This window comes from Triturus cristatus, chromosome 12 (genome assembly GCF_964204655.1).
Source record: "Triturus cristatus chromosome 12, aTriCri1.1, whole genome shotgun sequence".
Classification (NCBI taxonomy): Eukaryota; Metazoa; Chordata; class Amphibia; order Caudata; family Salamandridae; genus Triturus; species Triturus cristatus.
Window position 1 is genome coordinate 679,329,795 of NC_140595.1, and position 19,970 is coordinate 679,349,764.

Genomic DNA, 19,970 nt, shown 5'->3' on the forward strand with positions numbered 1-19,970 from the left:
GGACCAGATACCAACATATCTTGGTCCTTGGAGACTTTAATTATCACTGGGATGTATTGCCAAGAGAAGGTGCGGCCAGTAGACTGGACGATGACATGTTGACCTTAGGACTGCAGCAAGTTGTGAAGTCCCCCACACATGAGAAGGGCCACATCTTAGATCTCATCTGGACTACGTTGGTGGCCGATTTGCAGGCCGATTATACTCCCTGCAGTTGGTCCGATCATTTTCTGGTTAGCCTTCTGCTCCCTCTCGAGAACCGCCCTAAGCAAGCGCCAGTGGGGTGGAAGTCATTTCGGAATTGGAGGGCCTTAGATCCTACTACCTTAGAAGACGCCCTGAGGATGACGTCAGCACTCAGGCCTGGGTCCTTGGACCCAGATTTAGCATCTGCAGAGCTCTCTACTTGGTTGAAGACAGCCATAGACGCAGTCATCCCCATCCAGAGGACCAAGTCTCTGTACAATACTACTAGAGTTCCATGGTACACATGTGATCTTAGAGGAGAAAAACAGGTCCTCCGCCGGGCTGAACGACTTTGGCGGAAATCATTAGCCCCAGGCGACAAGGAGAGTTTTAAATTCAAATTTGCCCACTATAAGGACTCCCTTATCAAAACTAAATAAGCCTTTTATGAAGCCAGGTTTTGCAAGGCTAGTGATACGCAAAAAGAGACTTTCATTATTCTTAGGGAACTGAGTAGGTTGCCCGAACAGAAACCAACTTCCACTCAAGCCGATTGTGACAAAATCCAGAACTACTTATTAACCAAAGTTCAAGATATTATTCTGGCTATAAAAAACACGCGTGTCACCCCGTGCTCATTACCAGTGGAGGAGGAGCCCTTCGACCCACCAAACACCCCCTTCTTTCATCTTCCGCTGCTTGAACCAGGGGTCCTTGCCCGGATAGTGTCCAAGGTGAAATCCGGGTCCCCGGAGGACATCTGCCCCCCCGAGGGTGTTCAAAACGTTCTTCCCTCTGGTTGAGACTGAGGTCTTGGCAGTTTTGAACCTATCCCTCAGGTCCGGACTGGTTCCTCAGAAGTTCAAGGAAGCAATAGTACTCCCACTGCTGAAGAAAGCAGGTGCTGATGCTAAAAATTTGAAGAATTTTCGCCCTATTTCTCAACTTCCGTTCCTGGCTAAAGTCCTTGAACAGCATGTGCTCAGAGCTCTGACATCTTATACCGAGCAACACCACTTATTGCATCATCGGCAAGCAGGGTTCCGCGCACATAACAGCACCGAGCTGGTTATGCTCTCAGTTTTGGACAACCTGCGGCTTGCAACTGACAGACTCATTCTGCTCTGATCCTGCTTGATCTCTCAGCCGCCTTTGATACGGTGAATCATGGGCGACTACTTTCCCGTATGCAGTGGCTGGGAGTCACAGGGACGGCTTTTCAGTGGTTCACTTCCTTTTTGGAAGACCGCCAGCAGAAGTTCCAGCTAGGGGCTCTTACGTCCAAGCAGGGCTCCCTTCTTTGGGGGGTCCCGCAGGGTTCGGCGCTGTCCCCCCTGCTCTTTAACATCTATCTCCAACCCTTGATTGAGGCCCTAGCCAGGCTAGACTGTCAGGTGTTTAACTATGCGGACGATACTCAGCTAATAGTTTGCATCAACCACTCTTGTGACTCACAACGGAATGTTCAGAACATCCTCAGGTACACCATGAATTGGATGACTCTGAATTCGTTAAAAGTAAACCCTGACAAAACTGAAGTCTTGGTACTCTTCCCAGACTCCTCCCCTTGGTCTGACCTGTTTTGGCCTCAAGAGCTTGGCCCCACCCCCACTCCAGTATCTACCGTGAAGAGCCTAGGCATCATACTAGATTCCGGAGTGACCATGAAGAACCAGGTTTCCGCCGTGGTGGGAAGCTGTGTCGGATTACTGCGTCCGCTCCGGAAACTATCGGCCCTTTTGTCATTCACTACCATGCAAACGGTGGTAACTGCCTTGGTATTGTCTCGGCTTGATTACGGAAATACAGTCTATATTGGGCTCCCTGGATCACTCCTGAGGAAACTCCAGGTAGTCATGAATGATTCAGCTAGATTGATATTTAAGCTGCCTCGTAAAACGCATGCCACCCCTTTGCTGCGGCATCTGCATTGGCTTCCTATTAAACAAAGGGTAAGCTTCAAGGGATGGTGTATTGCACACAAGTCCCTGTTTGGCGAAGCCCCTAACTATATCAAAGATCGTCTGAAGCCCTACATCCCCGGTCGTCACCTTCGTTCTTCGCAGGCCAGTCTTCCTACTTGCCCCCGCTTTAACTTGTCGACACCTGGGGGTCGTGCCTTTTCCGTCTTTGTCCCGCAGCTGTGGAATAAACTCCCTTAGGATTTACGAAAGGACACATATCTACTTTCATTTCGGAGGAGGCTGAAGACCATGCTATTCTCGGAGGCCTTTGCGTAGGCTTAAGGGGACTGGGCCATCGTCGGCGTGCTACCTTGTTTGTCTGTTGTCTAAAAGAAAGCGCTTAGAGAACTTTGGTGATTAGCGCTATACAAATTACAACAAACATAAACATAATCTTTCAACTGTCACCCTTTAGCTGAATAGCCCTATTGGTGAGGTGTAAACTTCCTCTTTGACCTAACGCAAAAGGCTTGGCTGTGGGGAGATGTTCTGGTCATCTGAGAAGATGACAAACTAGGAAGTGCCCTGGAACCAAATTAACTTCAAGGAGGCCTACTCTGTCACAGGCAGATATAGCTAACACTTAAGCTTTTCCCCTTCTTTGTCCCTCTAGTCCACCAGGCACCAGTCTCAATGGGAAAGGAGCTGCCCTCAGAACCAGCATCGTGGCTAGTCCACAGAGGAGGGCTTGTTCATTTCCTTAGCTACACCTATAGGAAGGGCAGAGGAGCTCTACACAGGGAAAGAAAGGTTCTGTAATGTTGAATTTAGGTAGAGTGGGGTATTGTGGAATTGTTTACAGTGGAGCACACAGGAATTGATGCAAACATAAGTAGGGTTACCACTGTGATATGTTACACTTTAGGTTAGAGCAGGACTAAGAGTCACCCTCACCCACAGGCTAGTACCAGGCATAAATGTGGCACCCCTTAATTCCCTCTTCAGAATACTATTGAATGAATTGACACTTGTAGAGTGCATGGCTACCAGAAGGCCTCCCAGCGCTTAGCAACAGAGCCTACACAGCTGACCAGCTTTAGGCGACCGGGAACAAGAACGTTTTCAGCTGTCTGCGGAAGGACATTTAATCGTCCTCAAGATGAATAGAATTTGGAAGAGCATTCCAGCTCTTGGAGGCAATGTAGGAGAATCGTCTTCCCCCACTCCTGGACCTATATATTCTTGGAGCTACTGCCATGCATTTATTTCCAGAGCGCAAGGCTCTACTGAAACGCAGCAGCAAGATGATGGAATGTAGTATAGGTGGACACTTGGAAGAAAGAATCTTGTGGACCGTACATAGGGAATTAAACTAGATCCTTTCCGCAACTGGGAGCCAGTGTAGAGGCTATCGCTGCTCGCGCAGATTCTCTGTGGGTGGTCTGTAAAAGGAGTCAAGCTGCACAGTTCTACACAGTCTGAAGCTTCTTTATCATTGAATGCGGAGAGCCTAGATAAAGGGCATTTGCACACTCCAGACGAGAAAGTATTAAGGCTTGAACCAGCAATTTCCTAGCATTGAACGGCAGCAGTGGAAGGATTTTCCTCCACATCTTAAGTATTCCGTAACAGGTTCCTGCTACCTTCTGCGAATGCTCCTTCATGTCTAGATTATGATCAAGCCAGTCTCCGAGACTTTTTATTTGTTCTTTTGGAGAGGGCATACTGTCCAGGCATTTAGGCCATAGAGAGCTAGGACCTAGTGGAGAAGGTTTACCCAAAAACATTAGATCAGTTTTTGCTCCATTCAATTGTAGGTAAGAGCCCCCCATCCATGCTGACACTTTTTCCAAACAGTCGGCCAAATTGTTTTCCCTGTTCCCAGATTGGTTAAGGGAAACAATCAGTTGAGTATCGTCCGCATATGTGAAGATCTGTATGCCAAAGGGTTTGACAATCTCGGCCAGCGGGCCCATATAAATGTTAGAGGGTGGGGCTCAGGGATGAGCCCTGAGGAACTCCACAACTCAACAACATACTCTCGGAAATGGAATTGTCCTGAAATTAGCGGTCGTCTAGAAAAGACTCCAGCCACATTAGTGCAGTTCCAGACACCCCTGCATCCCAAATTCTGGAGATCAGCAGTTGATGGTTAATGGATTTTCCTTGCTTCCTCAACAACTACAATCAGAGCTATATCTGTACCCTGATGGGGTCTAAACCCTGTTTGAGATGGATGGAGGCAGTCATTTTCCTCCAAAAAGGTGGACAGTATGGAGTTGACGTGCTTTTCCGCAATTTTTGCGATCCCTGGAAGCAACGAGATTGGCCGTTAATTAGCAAAGATTTCGGGGTCCGCACCTAATTTCTTAAGCAATGCCCTCACCAAGGCTCGTTTCCATAAAAAGGGGACTTTCCCAGAGGCCAAAGAGTGATTGATAAGTTCTAGGACAGTAGGAGTGACTGTGTCGAAAACTTGGTTCAGAACGGTGGGGGTGGGCCGTGTCCCTAGGAGAACCGGATTTTAGTTTATTAAAATAGATTTTTAGGGATTTTATGTCCAAGGGAGGGAGGACCGCCAACGGAGTAACAGGTGATTTTGACTTATTTTCAACTGGGAAGTCCTTCAAAGGGGTAGTTCCTGGCGGAAATGCTAAATAAATAGATTACATTTAAAAAAAAATAAAAAAATCTTCTATGTTTTTGCAGCGTCCTAAGGTATCACCAGCGGGTCTTATTGGTTGTCCATTTCTTCTGAGCCACCAAGTCCAGAGATGCTTCGATTCATTGATTGAATTCATGAATGGCTGATTCTGGATCGGCTTCCAATACCGGACGGGTATTGTTAAGAGTAAGTGCCCAAGCCTCAATGGGAAGCTTGGACCAATTAAGGCTAAGTTTCTTTCCCGACTCCAGCTGAGGGTCACTAATCGGAGGAGACCATGAAAATGGTATCAGATAGTGATCAGTCCAAGGTAGTGCAGTGTGATTCTCCACTATTAAGTTATTGATGTTGGTGAAGATGGGATCGAGTAGATGACCTTTTAGGTGGTTGGGACTGTTCACTTTCAAATTAAGTGAGAGGGCACCTAAACTATCGATCAATTCCTCCGCGTTAGGTGAGGAAATGTCATAAACGTGAACATTCAGTCCCCCAGTACCGAAAAATTGGGCAGGGAGCTCACTGAGTTGGCTATTATTTCCGGTAGGTTGCTGTTAAAATGCCCAATTACTCCTGGGGGTTGATAAACTAGGACCCCGGAGAAGGTGCAGGTATGTGAAAAACAAATGGCAAACGAGACACTTTCACAATCGAAAATCAGACCCGCTTTGATCCGGCAGTAAAAGATGTCTCTATAGATAATGGCCAGGTCCCCTCCTCTACTTAATGTCTGATCTTGTCTTTGGATTACATAGCACGGTGGAAGAGCCTGGACCACTACCGGGTCTAGTGAACTGGTGAGCCAAGTTTCCGTAAGAAACATCACATCCGGATTTTCTTCATCCAAAATTAGCCGGATTTCAATGGCGTGTTTGGGAAGCGAGCGGCAATTCAGCATGCACATTTTGTAGGTTGTATTGTGATGGGGAATCTTGCCTACTGAAAGTTGGGGAGCGAGTTGGGCAGCAAGTACTAGGGTGCAGTGGGGGCATTTATTACTAGCAAAGGGTGGCCCAAAGCTATGTTAGCACACCTGTGCCTTCGTTCCTCTGAGGTTATACAGCTGATCTGCTGAGTAAGAGCAGGGCGTCCTCTTGGGAGAACCAGGGGTCGTGGCCCCTGGACCCGTTCGGGCGTGGACGGGTGCAGACGGGCTTGCCTTAGGCATGCCTTCGGCGTGCCAGGGTCGCGCCCGCTGCGCGCGTCCACTGCGCGCGTCCACTGCACGGTTGCGTCATCCGCCCCTTTTCAATCGGGGGTGAGCGTGAGGACCGTGGCAGCTAGAGCGCTAACCTGTTACTACCCCAAAATGTCTGACCCCACCCGGAGCATTGAACACAGCTCCTTGTCCAACAACAAAATTCAGGAAGGTTCAGGTCAACAAGTTAAATTCTAAAAACAGATTGTGCAAATTCGCAATTCAATTTTTTTTAAATTCACAAGCGTTCTGTGCGCCACAGCCGAGAATCGGACTGCATGCGTCACCTGTTAGGCTCAGTTTCTATTGGACCTGTAGAAGACAGAAGAATGACTGCACCTGCTGTTAAAACCTATGAGGAGACCACCTAAGGGCTAGGCCTGCTCCCACTTGGACCTAGGACAAAGAAGTGGACTCCAATGGTCAGTTTTCTGACCTCCTGTAAAGCTACAGTGGCACAACAAGCTGATAGAAGCCCTTTTCCTGATGAGCCAGCTAACCACTTCCATCTGGAACAGCCCTGGACCCTGATGGTGGTTTCTGCTGGAATGAGTCTTTTAAAAAAAAAAAGTCTTTATTGAATTTTTAGGTGCAGCACAAAATTATATTTAACATTGCACAGTATTAGTTGGTCATGTCATTCAATAACAAAAGATGGTATTGTCACATGGTATTCGAAACATCCTGGGCAATCCCATAATAACAGATCACTTTGAGTGTAGATTCTATTGATCTGGGAGTCGATATAAAGAGAAACTGTTTGATAGTGAGTGAAGTGGGGGGGGAGTCAGTCATCGGTGCTGTGCTCTAGGGTGCGAAGATACATGTGAAAGGGTAACAAAATACCTTTAGGACAGGGCATAGGGGGTTGTAGGTTGGTATAGTCTTCTCTTATACTCCCTCTTACCCAGTAGAAGTGCCATTGAGACATGGCGACAAAGTGCATGGGGTACATTTTGCACATATCCCAACAGGGCAACCACGGGGTCCGGGGTCATCGCATTGTCAATCATGGCAGAGTTGTGTGTGTATATATAGTTTCCCAGTAGCTAGCTACCACTGGACATGTCAAAGTTAGATGTGCAAAGTCCGCTCCAGGGGCTTGGTATTTTAAGCATCTGTCGGATCTAGTGTGGTTGAACTTGGCGATGTCAGATGGGGAGAGGTAATACCGGTGTAGTTATTTAAAATGTATCAGTTTGTGTCTTCGGTTAATGGAAATGCGCTTTGTCTGTGCGCAACAATAACTCCATATCTGATTCATGAATGGGATCCCCAACTCCATCTCCCAGACCTCCTGCAGCCGTGTAGTTGTGTCCAGTTTCAGGGCGATGCACAAATGATAAAGTCTAGATGTCATGTGTCTGCCGTCTGTAGCTGTAATTACGAGGGTCAGGAGCTGGAAATTGTCGGATGGGAGCTGATAAGAGGGTATGAGGGACCTTAGGGTGTTCTGGAGTATCCTGAAAATAAAGAGGTCCATATAGGGGATGTGTTGTACCTGTGCGTTGTCTGGCAGGTGCAGAATATGGCCATCAGGAAATAAGCTATCCATAGTGGATAAGTAATGTCTCTCAAGTGTGCGTTTGACGAGCGTTTCTCATGTAAGCGGAAGCCATGGGCTATCTTGCAGAGGGATAGTGGTAGAGTAGAGGAGTCCTCCACCCAGCATGCATCATAGCCTACGCCACGCCCAGCAAGTTGTGGAGAGTGTTGGATATCTCCAATCTCCAGTGGCGTGCCCCTTGGTAAGAGCTGTAAGTGCGATAGTCCGTCCATCTGGGCACACTCAGGGCAAAAATATGGACTGCGGGCGTCTAGGTGATACCAGTGGTAGGGGTAATGGCATCGAGCTGCCAGATAGTAAAGGCAGAAATCTGGGACTCCGAGACCTCTGTATTAGCAGGGGAGAGGTAAAGTTCCCCAGCGAACCCACGGGCCTCTCCCAGCCCAAACTAGGTGCAGGAGGACACCGCAAAAGCTACGGAAAAAGGTGTGCAGGAGCCGAATGAGAATGTTGGTGAAAAGATATAAAGATCGTGGTAACTCCACCATCTTAATGATGGTCACTCGTCCTGCCATAGAGAGGGGTAATCTTATCCATCTCTCCACCTGTGCCATAAGGGCTGCCACTGCCAGGCCATAGTTGCGCTGGACAATCTGATCTCTATTTCTGTGCAGGTGGATTCCCAGGTACTTGGTGCCATCATCTGCACATCTAAGGGGATGATCACAGACAGTGATTTTGTGGCATCTGTGAGTGGGAAAAGCTCAGACTTAGCCCAGTTAATACGGAGTCCTGAGAGGTCCCCCTACCTAGCTATCTCCTGCATAAGTGGTAATAAATTGCCCTGTGGGTGCCTGATGAATAGCAGGCTGTCATCTGCGTACAGAGACGACAGCAGAGGGCCATGTGTGAGTTGCAGTCTACGGTGAGACTGCGTGTCTTGTAGTGCCCTAACCAACGGGTCCATCGCAATTCTGAAAAGGAGAGGGGATAGCTCCCACACCTGCCTGGTGCCCCATAGCACAGGGAATGCATCTGTGAGCATACCGTTTACCTGGAGGCTGCCTGTTGGTTTGGTATACAAGAGCATAATTAATGCAAGGAACAAGGGAGGTATTCACAGCTTTTCGAGGACTGCTTTCAAGAATAGCCATTCGAGTGAATTGAATGCCTTCACTGCATCCTGGTGTATCGGGGGCATCTTTATTAAGCACCGCAAATATGGTACGTGGATGAAGAGAGGCCGAACGATGGGGAACAAAGCCGGACTGGGCCGGTGAGGTACCCCCCCTCCATCAGTAGGGCCAGTCTAGTGGCAAGTACTTTGGCTAGTATTTTATTATCTAAGTTAAGCAAAGATAGGGGGCGGTTAGAAGCACATTGACTGGGATCTTTACTCTGTTTCAGCAATATAGGCAGGACTGCCTCCCAGAGTTTGGGTGGTAACTCTTTAGTGGTTAGCGATTCATTATAGAGGTTGAGGATTAGTGGAGCCAACTGTTGCTTGAATGCTTCATAGAAAGCTCCAGTCAGGCCATCTAGGCCCGGTGCCTTAGATCCATCCAGTGCAGCGATTGCCTGCATCACCCTCTCTAATGTTAGAGGTTCACTAAGAAACTCCCGTTGAGCATTCGATAGCCAGACCATTGTGATTTCCTCAAGATATGCGGTGATCTCTGAGGGTGTTTTGGTGATGGTGGAGGTATATAATTCCCAATAGTATCGCAGAAATTCCAGCAGGATATTTTTGCCTCCTGTGACGGTGGCTCCTGAATCAGAGCATAGACTAGCAATGTAGGTTTAATGTCTGTTCAGGCATAACCAACGAGTCAGGTTGCCACCAGGTCATTCCCCTCCTCATAACGACGGGCCCTACCATGTTTGCCCAAGTATGCAATCTCTCTGTCTGCTAAGTCATGGAATTCTGCCAGAGGGGTCGTCTGTTGGTGTATCCGGTCTACTCAATCACCCACGGCCTCCTTTTCCAGGTCTCGTGATGTATTTTTAATTTGTTGCAATTGGGTGCAGATATCGCAAAGTATGCCTGCCTGTTCGGAGATACATACTGTGCGAATGGATGCCTTAAAGGACTCCCATAGGGTGGCCTGGGTGGGCACCCTGCCTGTATTCAGTGAGAAATATCCGGTGATGGAGGTTAGCAGTTCATTGTGGAACACAGGGTCTTGTAAAGTTTCTCCTCGGAACCTCCAGCTGTAGGCAGTGGGGCACGTATATGGTATTGTTCATTGATGCAGAACTGGGCTGCGGTCGGATAATGTTCAGGGGAGGACCATATTTTCAGATAGCCATTGGTGGACATTTGCCGATAGGGACCAATAGTCCAGGCTGGTCCAAATTCAGTGCGAGGAGGAATAAAAGCGTGAACCCTGGGATGTGCAGGTAGCGAGTACGCCATGCATCTAGCAAAGGATATGTCAGTCATTTATCAGAAAACTGCCCGTAGCCCGAGATTTGTCAGTGGATTGTATACTAGTGGTATCTGTCTGGAGGCATTGTAGCATGTTAAGGTCACCTTCCATTATCAAATGATTTACCTCGAGGCCATCAAGGCACGCATATGAATATTGAAAGAAATCGGGATTATCTATATTGGGTGCATAAATGTTTACCAATAGGATAATTTTGTCCGCTAGTGTGCCCTGCAGTAGCTGATATCGGCCATTCGGGTCTGAGTAATGGGTCTGTGGGACGAACGGGACACTTTTATGGATCAATATGCAGGTGCACCCGGAATATGAGCTATAACATGAGAAGTATCTATGGGAGCCCCATTGTTTGGCGAAGGCTGGATCATTATGAGGAGATAAGTGGGTCTCTTGTAAAAAGGCGACCTTAATGTTGTGCCTGTTCAGATGATAGAGTACTCGTTTTCCTTTTTGCAGATTGTTAATGCTGCGTATATTCCATAATATGATAGAGGGATTTGCTTTTCTGGGCATCGTGTGAGCTGTTTGTATCTGGAGATGCAAGAGGCTCGCGTGGTGGAAATTATGTGACCCAGTAGCAATTGGAGACATGTTTTGTAGCATAAGACAATCGAACTTCTAACAGAAATTAACAGGTCCCAATGTACCCATCCCCCTCCTACACCAGATTCAACATCATTCAGCGGAACCCATATAAACTAATAGAACACATTGAAAAAAGAGAGAATAGTCCCAGTGCAGAACATATGGAGTTCACCATGGGGGCGCATCAGCAACTCCGCCTCGGCGGCCCGTCTGGAGTTAGGTTGATGATGCAATGTATGAACAACTGCTAATAGAAAAGAGTTATGTGAGCCAAGCATTGAGTCATTGGTACTATCATCATGAAGTGGATCCTTCGGCTAGTTTGCTGTGGAGAAACCCACGAACCCTCCAGGGTGGTGCACATCAAATCGTAGTGTTATGGGTCAAGAGAGGCGGAAGGCTGGAATGTTCTGGCCCTGAATGCACAGTCAGAGACGGCTGAGGCGAAGGTGACCGAACGTGGATCTTCCTGCAGAAGGCAGCCACTTCTGTGGGAGTGTCCATAATTTTGGTGCGACCTTTTATATTCCACTCACAGACATGCCGGGTATAACATGGCGTATTTAATTCCTAGATTGCGGAGAGTATTTTTAACATCACTGAATATCCGTCTGGTTTCCTTTACCATAGGTGTGAATTCGGTGAATACCAATATATTGGTGCCCTGATGCGTAAGAGGGCCTTTCTCGCACGCCAGCCGGAGGGCAGTGTCTCTGTCTCTATAGTTGATTAGCTGCACTATTATGTACTGTGGTGGAGTGCCCTCCAGCAGACAGGGGCCCAGTGACCAATGTGCCCATTCCACCACAAATGTAGCAGAGAAACTGGTGCGTTCAAACAGTTCTGCTAATAGCTGTTTGACGAAACCCTCTGCGCATCCCATGTTTGTGGTCTCTGCTAATCTTGAGCTATGTATGTTGTTGTGTCATGACCTAGCTTCAAGGTCTTTATTTTTTATGGCCACCTGCTTCAGAACACACTCCATCTTGTATACCCGCTCCAGCGTCGTGGTGGAGGCATCCTCTAGGTCGGAGACCCTCTTCTCCAGTCCCACAAGGCAGGCCCCCCTGCCTGTCGGTCGCACCCCTAAGCTATCAATACGGCCCGCAAGTGTGTCCAAGCAGGCATCCATTGTACTGAAGCCCATCTTGAGCTCAGCAATGATGGTCGTCATATTGCTGGTCATGGTAGCGTTTAGGCCCCTATCCATGGGCTCGTCAGTGTCAGAATGGGAACTGCGGCCCTCCATGGGTTTTGTACGGTTAAACGTGATCCTCTCATGTTGAGGTCTGTTCTTCCCATAGTGAAGTTTTCACCACACTCTGCTGGCCTGGGGGTTCGGTGGTTGGAGATCTGCTATCACCTTCCAGGGGAGTTCTGGGCCCAGGTCTCGACAATTCCCACATTTTTCTGGCTACTAGTAGAAGTATGGCATCCTGCGGGGATGAGCGGGTTGTCCGCTGAAGCTTATGGGTCTGTTAGCTGCAGTGGTGGCAGAAGACCTTGCTTTCTTCTCCTGCGCATAGCATTCAGGGCAATTTGGTCAGTAAAGGGGTCCCACCAGTGATTCACAAAGAAGGGAATTTCTTGGGGTTCTGCAGCTGCAGTGGGCCCCCGGGGTGCCCGGCCCCCACCCAGTTGAGTAGGTCTTGAAATTGGCCCTCTGGGTATCTATGGACGCGTTGGTGCTTGCTGATTACTAGTAGATATATAATAGGCTGATGGGAGATAATGCAGGGCATTGCACTCATCTCTGTGGGCCCATCTCAGGCAGTGCCAGCGAGTCCCCAGTGGGCTCCGTTACTCTGCAACACCTGTTCAGGCCCTCCCAACGCCACAAGCCTTGCTCCTCCTGTAGACCCTCTTGGCCAACTGTCGTCTCCCTCGGGGGGCAAGCCCCATGCAGCGATGGACTCTGGCTGTTCCTGCCAGCCCACAGGTCTCTGGGCCATGTCTTGAATGATGGGGAAGTGTGGGGAGCTAATGCACGGGTCGAGTGGACCAGACGGTCCTGGTCTCAGGCACACCCGTGGCCCCTGCCGCCACTTGGCCGCCAAGGCAGTTTCGGCCATTCCTCACTCCTCCGCCATTCTAGTGCCATTGATGCCTCCAGACAGTTAAAACACAGGTCTGCAGTTTCCCCAGGATGTTCAATAGTGCGGTGAGTTACAGGCGATTTCTGCCACGGTTGGTGTCTGATACGGACCGCCGGTGCTGGAGCTTCACAAGACTGCAGGCATCTTGGTGGCAGTCACAGCTACATCCCCCCACCCCAGGAGAACCAGGGCAAATCTGCCAAATCAATCCAATGAAGGTATGTTACAGCTAGACAAAAAGTTCAGGTAATTTCCACACAGAGCTTTCTTGCAGCAGTAAATTTATTTCAGCAGGACATCACAGAGAGCATATCAAGAGTGACTCTTGAGCCCTGTTCACCTACAACTTGCATCCTTGCCCTGCTAGAGAAATATGAACTCCAAAAAAGTGGTTAAGTCAGTATATAGAAATCTTCACTGGGTGGAGGCGCCCAAAGTATGTGGCCTGCGAGGGAACTTCCTTGGATGCAAATTTTGAATTTCTCCTGTTCTAAGATTTCTGACCAAAAGTCAACAGCCTCACCATGACTGCACTGTCAGCTATCTGGCCCCATAGAGCCCATGTCAGCCACATCCTGCTGCCTTGCCCTGCTAAGGTTTTTTGACTTCCATTTCAGAAACTAAGTTTGAAGGTAAAACATCCGACCAGGACAAACCTGATTTCCGAATCTGACCGTCACTCCATCATGACCAGCCTTAATTTACCACTATGTTCCAGTTAAGGACAACCAGATGACCACAGTTGCTGCTTAACCATTTTTTGATTTATTTTCATTTAAAACTTTAAAAAATCATGGGCCAGATGTACGATCATGTCATTCTGTGAGTTGCAAATTGCACTGAATTGCGAGTCGCAAAATGACATGTACAACAGTGTCAGAGACACTGTTAGCGATTCTCAATGGGGTCTCAAATTGCATGCCTCATCATTATTCATGAGGCACTCGCAATTTGCGACCCCATTAAGAATGGCTGGCCCTCCCAGGTATGGTGGACTGCTGGCCTCAGCAGACCTCCATGTCTGGGGCTGCTTTTAAATGAAGCAGTTTTTTTAAATGCAGCCCGTTTTCCTTAAAGGAAAATGGGATGCATTTATTAAAATGAAACGTTTTCATTTAATTTTTAAGGGCAGGTAGTGGTCCCTTCCACCCTTCCTCTCCGAACCCACAGAGATCAACTGCGGAGTACTCCAGGGATCGTCTCTCAATCCCACGCTCTTCAGCATTCACATGGCCCCCCTCACCGCCATCGTCGGGCAGCATGAACTCCGCATAATATCCTACGCCGACAACACCCAGCTCCTCCTCTCCCTCACCAAGGACCCCCTCACCATCAGACTCAGTTTCTAGGAAGGAATGAAGGACGTTGCATCCTGGATGAGCAGCAGCTGCCTGAAGCTTCTCTCGGAGAAGAGAGAAGTCCTCAGACACCCCCTGCAAGGGACAACACCTGGTGGCCCACCACCCTCCGCAGCCTCCCTACCTCCACAGACTACGCCCAGAACCTCTGCATCATACTCGACTCCTCCCTCACCATGACCCGACAGATCAACGCCGTCACCTCCACCTGCTTCAACACCCTACACATCCTTCGCAGGACATTCAAATGGATCTCCCCCCCCGAATAAAGAAAGACCATCACCCACGCACTCATAACCAACAGATTGGACTACGGAAATGCCTTCTACGCCGATATCAACAAATCTCTACTCTGCAAGCTCCGGACAATGCAGATCACCGCAGCTAGACTCGTCCTTGGCATCCCCTGACACGAATACATAAACCAACACCTGAGAGACCTCAACTGGCTCCTCGTCCAGAAGAGAGTGACCTTCAAGGGACTCACCAATGCCTACAAATGCCTCGACAACAGGACCCCAATATCTCAACATAAGAATCTCCTTCCACGTACCCAAGAGAAACCTCCGTTCTGCCAACCTTGCCCTCGCTGAAACCCCACGCATCCGCAGAGCCACAACGGGTGGAAGAGCCTTCTCCTACATCGCGGCAAAGACCTAGGATGAGCTCTAAATCAACATCAGACGCGCCCCCACTCTGCACATCTTCAGGAAGACCCTTAAGACTTTGTCAGTGGGACTGGTCTGTATCCTGTAGCCAGCCTTCCCTCAATGCGGTCTGCCTGAACTTTGGATTTACCCAGTCTAGCATGACCTCAAGTAACCTTTCAGCACTTTTGACTTCTAATCAACATTTTTGGTTTATTCTTTAAAAATTCATAACTCCTGCTCTACTAATTGGAATTTTATTGTCCTGCTCTTTATTTTCTCGTACAAATATTTGCTATTTTTCTAACCCTGTGTGGTCTTTTTGTAGTGTTTTCATTGTGTTACTGTGTGTGTATGTCTGTTGCACAAACACTTTACACATTGCCTCTTAAGGTAAGCCTGCCTGTTCTGTGCCAAGCTACCAGAGGGTAAGCACAGGTTAATTTAAAATGTCTAGGTAACTTACCCTAACTAGGATTGAGGAGTCTAGTTGGCAGAGGTGGAAAAAGTGCAACTAGATACCCCATTTTAACAAGTATTAGTCATGAAAAGCTTTTTCAAGCATCCAGAAATGCTGAGTAATTCTAAAGAATGGGATTGTTAGAGTCCACCAAAGGAGTGGGCCAAGTGACAGCATTGCCACCAAGGTATGATAATGTAAAATCTATTTGAGGGGAGTCATCAGGAAAAACATGAAATGCAACTGGAACTGATTTAGGAATGCAGGATATTTCTTCAAATTTCCATAGAACCACTCAGGCAAGACTAGAGGTATTGGAGGAGGTGCAATGACCGTTACAGCCACCAGAACAGAATTTAGTGAAGCTGCAGTTGATACATAAGTTGTTTCTGAAGTTTGTATAGTATTAAGAGGATTCTGAAATCTTGTGGGATGAATGATGCAACAGGGATGAGCCTCTGTAGACGGGTAGAACACATGTATCTCCTGGTTCTAAATTCTGTATCTAATTAACGTCCGTTCTTCCGTCAAACTACACGTAGTTCAAATTAGATGTTGTTCGAAAGTGGATTATTAGTTGGTGTGGATGGTAGTCCAACAAATGTCACTATTCTTGTTAAGTCTGGTAAAGGTTTCAGTAATTTAAGCCGGAGCCCAACCACTAATAGCTAGGACATAGAGGCTTACCTTAAGAAATGTGTAAAGCATTTAGAAGTACCAAAACAGTTACGAAGCAAAAAACATAATAAAAACCGCATTCCAACAAATCCAATGAGGGAACCCGGAGATATGAAACCTTTAAATGAAAATACTTCCAAAAAGCGTTAAGCACCACCTGCGGTCATCTGCATGTGTTCAAGTGGTCCTAGGTACTATTTAGGGTCAACCACAATGGAGCACAGCTTGAATTTGGAAAACAGGTTTAGCCCCGTCAGAAGTTTTATCTTTCAACTAGGGGGGTAATTTATATCATGGTGGGTGGAGTTTACTCTTCCAGGGCAGTGGAGTACGTTACTTCATTGCTCCAATGGAATTACCACCAGACTAATTTAGAATTGACTTCCAAGCCGGTGGTCATTTCTAAAGCATTGGCAGCAACCACCTTCATGGCAGTTTCTGTCAATGCTTTAAGTTTTACACATGGCTCCATCAACATGACGGGCGTCCATCAAAAGTTCTTATTTTTAGTTTAAAAAAGAAAATACCGAAACAGCATTTCCTTTTGAGAAAACAATGCCCCCTCATTAGGAGGGTTATCTCTCATGCCTGTAGTGTCCTCCCCAGCCTGGGTACTCGCCAAAACCTATGCCACACACAGAGCTTAGTAGTAAACGTTTATATTTGTTTGGATGTAACTGCTAACTCAACACACTAAACCAGCCTCTATTACTTGCCTTTCTAACTTGCACAGATCTATGGAGTCCATCTGGAGGTAGAGGGGTTCCATCATTTTTTAACTCCCACAATACTACATCTCCCCCTCTGGTAAACGCAAAAATTTAAATTTTTTTACAAAATGTATATAGATAGACATATACAAACACATCTCTTCAATCCATCTTTTTGACGCTTTATTTGTTCGTCCTGATCTTGTTCTGGGAAAATGTCCAGGATCTGTGTCAACGATGTAGAGGCAACAGTAGTTATTGGTATTTCAGACCCAATCTCTCCTTCAACAGTTTGATCTGATGAACGATTAGTTAAGTGCCTAAAATGAGAAACATTTCTGGTAATAGACTTCCGAGCAGTTGAAAAGGATCTGCATCAAAGGGACCATCAGATTTTCTTCTCTGCATTTCTTGTGTAAGCAATGGATTTCCTTTCTTAAAGACAATAATTTTCGCATGTCAACTTTTGTCAGCATATGCTTTCATCTTTTGTTTGTTAACCAAGTCCTTCTCATAAGTAGCTGTCTCATCTTTCATTATCTGATTGCTCCATTAAGGTAACTTGATGTGTTCATTGTTCTAGCGATCATCAATGTCACAGGAGTTTTACTTGTGATCAAGTGGGCTGGTGAATGATAAGCTCAAGGTAGATTTCAACACAGTTTTTTTAATCGAGCTTCTCAAAAGTAGCATGCTGCATTGCTTTCTTTAACATACTCATAAAACGGTCAGCAAGTCCAGTTGTCTGTGGCCACAGCGGCATGGTCTTCTGATGCTTTATATTCAAATGCTCCATGAAATCCTTGAACTCTCGACTATTGAAAGGTGAGCCATTATCCGACTTTACTGTGGCTGGAACACCTTATGTTGCAAAGACGCAATCTAGTCTTTCACTGACTTGTTCTTGCATAGTAGATGAAAGATCTTCAATTAATGCAAACCGTGAGTATTCATTCATAATCTCCAGGAATGTCTGACAGACTATCGACGTAAAAAATATCGACATCAAAAATGTCGGAGGCGGAATATCGATGACAAAAATATCGAAGTCCTATCTACATTATGGTAAGTACAAAAATATCGAAAAAAGAAAATATCGTCAAAAATATTATTGTTAAAAATATTGTTTTTTTTAATGTTTAAAAATAATGTAAAATTAAATAAATAATACATATAATTACAATAAACATAGTTAAAAATATGTTTAAAATTATAAGTAATACATATAGGTGCCGATTCCGATCCTGTAAAACCCGGGTACGAATCGTCGTACGGAGCGTTTTCTCCGTACGACTCGTATCCGGGGAATGCACCTTACAAACCAGCAAGTACGATTCGTACAGAAATACCATTTCCGTACGAATCGTAAAAAACACTGTGCGACTAAAAAATACATACAAGTCCGATCCGGGGCAGCGTTTTACGGACCAGCAAGTACAATTCGTACCCACAGCACTTCGCACAGGAATATTTTTACGGGAGCCAAAAAGTGCCGGAAAAACTAAGTACGCCGCAATGCACGAGGAAAACGGGGCCCAGTATGCACCGTACCCCATCCCTACATGTCTGCACCGTACCCCCAGCCCCCCCCCGCATGTACGCACCGTACCCCCACCCCCGTATGTATGGTGTGTACCCCACCCACGTATGTATGGCGCGTACAGTGCATACATGCGGGGGTGGGGTACGCGCCGTACATACGGGGTGGGGTACACACCGTACATACGGCGGTGGGGTACACGCCGTACATACGGCGGTGGGGTACGCGCCGTACATACGGGGGTGGGGTACGCGCCATACATATGGGGGTGGGGTACGCGCCGTACATACGGGGGTGGGGTACGTGCCGTACATGTGGGGATGGGGGTACGCGCCGTACATGCGGGGGTGGAGTGGGAGGCTGGGGGGGCCGTACCACTCGTACCCCTTGCCCAGGTGTACCCGGGGTAGGGGTGGTACACAGTTCACGCCGTACGGGATGTTTTACATACGAATGTGTATTCGGAACGCCGGTACGGACCGTACTTGTGCGCTCGGACTTCAGTTTTACGAATCGTACGTAAAACTGTCCGGGGACGTGTCGTAGACTTTTCCCGAGGTCATTTGTATGTATTTTCCACGTACGAATCGTACTTGGCCGTTTGTACGGGACTTGTACGATTAGTACGTAAAAAAATACAGATACGAGTTGTACAGGATTTTTTTTTAACGGATCGGAATCGGCACCATAATGTAAAATAAAATTAAACATATAAAATATAATATATATACTTAATAATATTTACAATTAATTATTATAATAACTTATACATTGTTAAAACATTTTATAAATTATAAACACATACAACAATAATATAAATAAAACTATAAAAACGACATATAACAAATTGTAAACAAAAAAATGTAAATAAATTACACAATACATTAACTAAAACAGAAAATATTAGATAGCGTAGGGGTAAAAATTACTATTCCAACTCCAGAGAGTGCAACAGTAGGGAAAGTGTTGGATAGCATAGGGGTTAAAATTACTATTCCAACTCCAGAGGGTGCAACAGTAGGGAAAGTGTTGGATAGCGTAGGGGTACAAAATACTATTGCAACTCCAGAGAGTGCAACAGTAGGGAAAGTGTTGGATAGCGTAGGGGTTAAAATTACTATTCCAACTACAGAGGGAGCAACAGTAGGGAAAGTGTTGGATAGCATAGGGGTTAAAGTTACTATTCAAACTCCAGAGGGTGCAATATTTGGGAAAGTGTTGGATAGTGTAGGGGTAAAAATTACTATTCCAACTCCAGAGGGTGCAACAGTAGAGAAAGTGTTTGATAGCGTAGAGATTAAAATTACTTATCCAACTCCAGGGGGTGCAACAGTAGGGAAAGTGTTGGATAGCGTTGGAGTTAAAATTACTATTCCAACTCCAGAGAGTGCAACAGTAGGGAAAGTGTTGGATAGCCTAGGGGTTAAAATAACTTACTAATAATTAAAATATGTTTAACAAAATAATAATTATTAAATTACAATAAATTAATTAACACTACCAATAAATAATTACTTAATTTTTTTACCAATTAAAAATTAATTAACAATTACATTGATGATGACAAATACAATTCATTAATAATTATGAAAAATGTATTACCAAATAATAATGAAATAAAAAATAATTAATTTTCAATACAAAAAAAGAATAATTAATAAAAACCATTTTGCAATTAATAATTAACAATTAATTTTTGATAAATACCAATAAATCTTAATCAAATTAAATTACCAATTATTAATTAATGAACAATAAATTAGAGGGTCATTAGAATGGCGGGTGAACGTTGTCCGCCCTCCATCCTCTTGGAGAATGGGACCCCCCGCCATCGGTGCGGGGGTCCCATTGCAGACATTGGGATGCACCCGCCAAACTGGCAGGCGCATCCTGCATACTTGATATTGTGGCACCGCCCGCCACAATGCCAAGAAGGCATGTCGTGCACTTCCATGCACAACATGGCAGGCACCGCGCGGTGCCTGCCATGTT

At 46.3% G+C, this 19,970-nt stretch overlaps 1 protein-coding gene across 1 annotated transcript in view; it reads left to right on the forward strand.

Moving 5' to 3' along the window:
- The window catches only part of LOC146780074 (uncharacterized), a 68,599-nt gene that overhangs the window by 37,070 nt on the left and 11,559 nt on the right, over positions 1–19,970 (forward strand). The window lies entirely within an intron of this gene.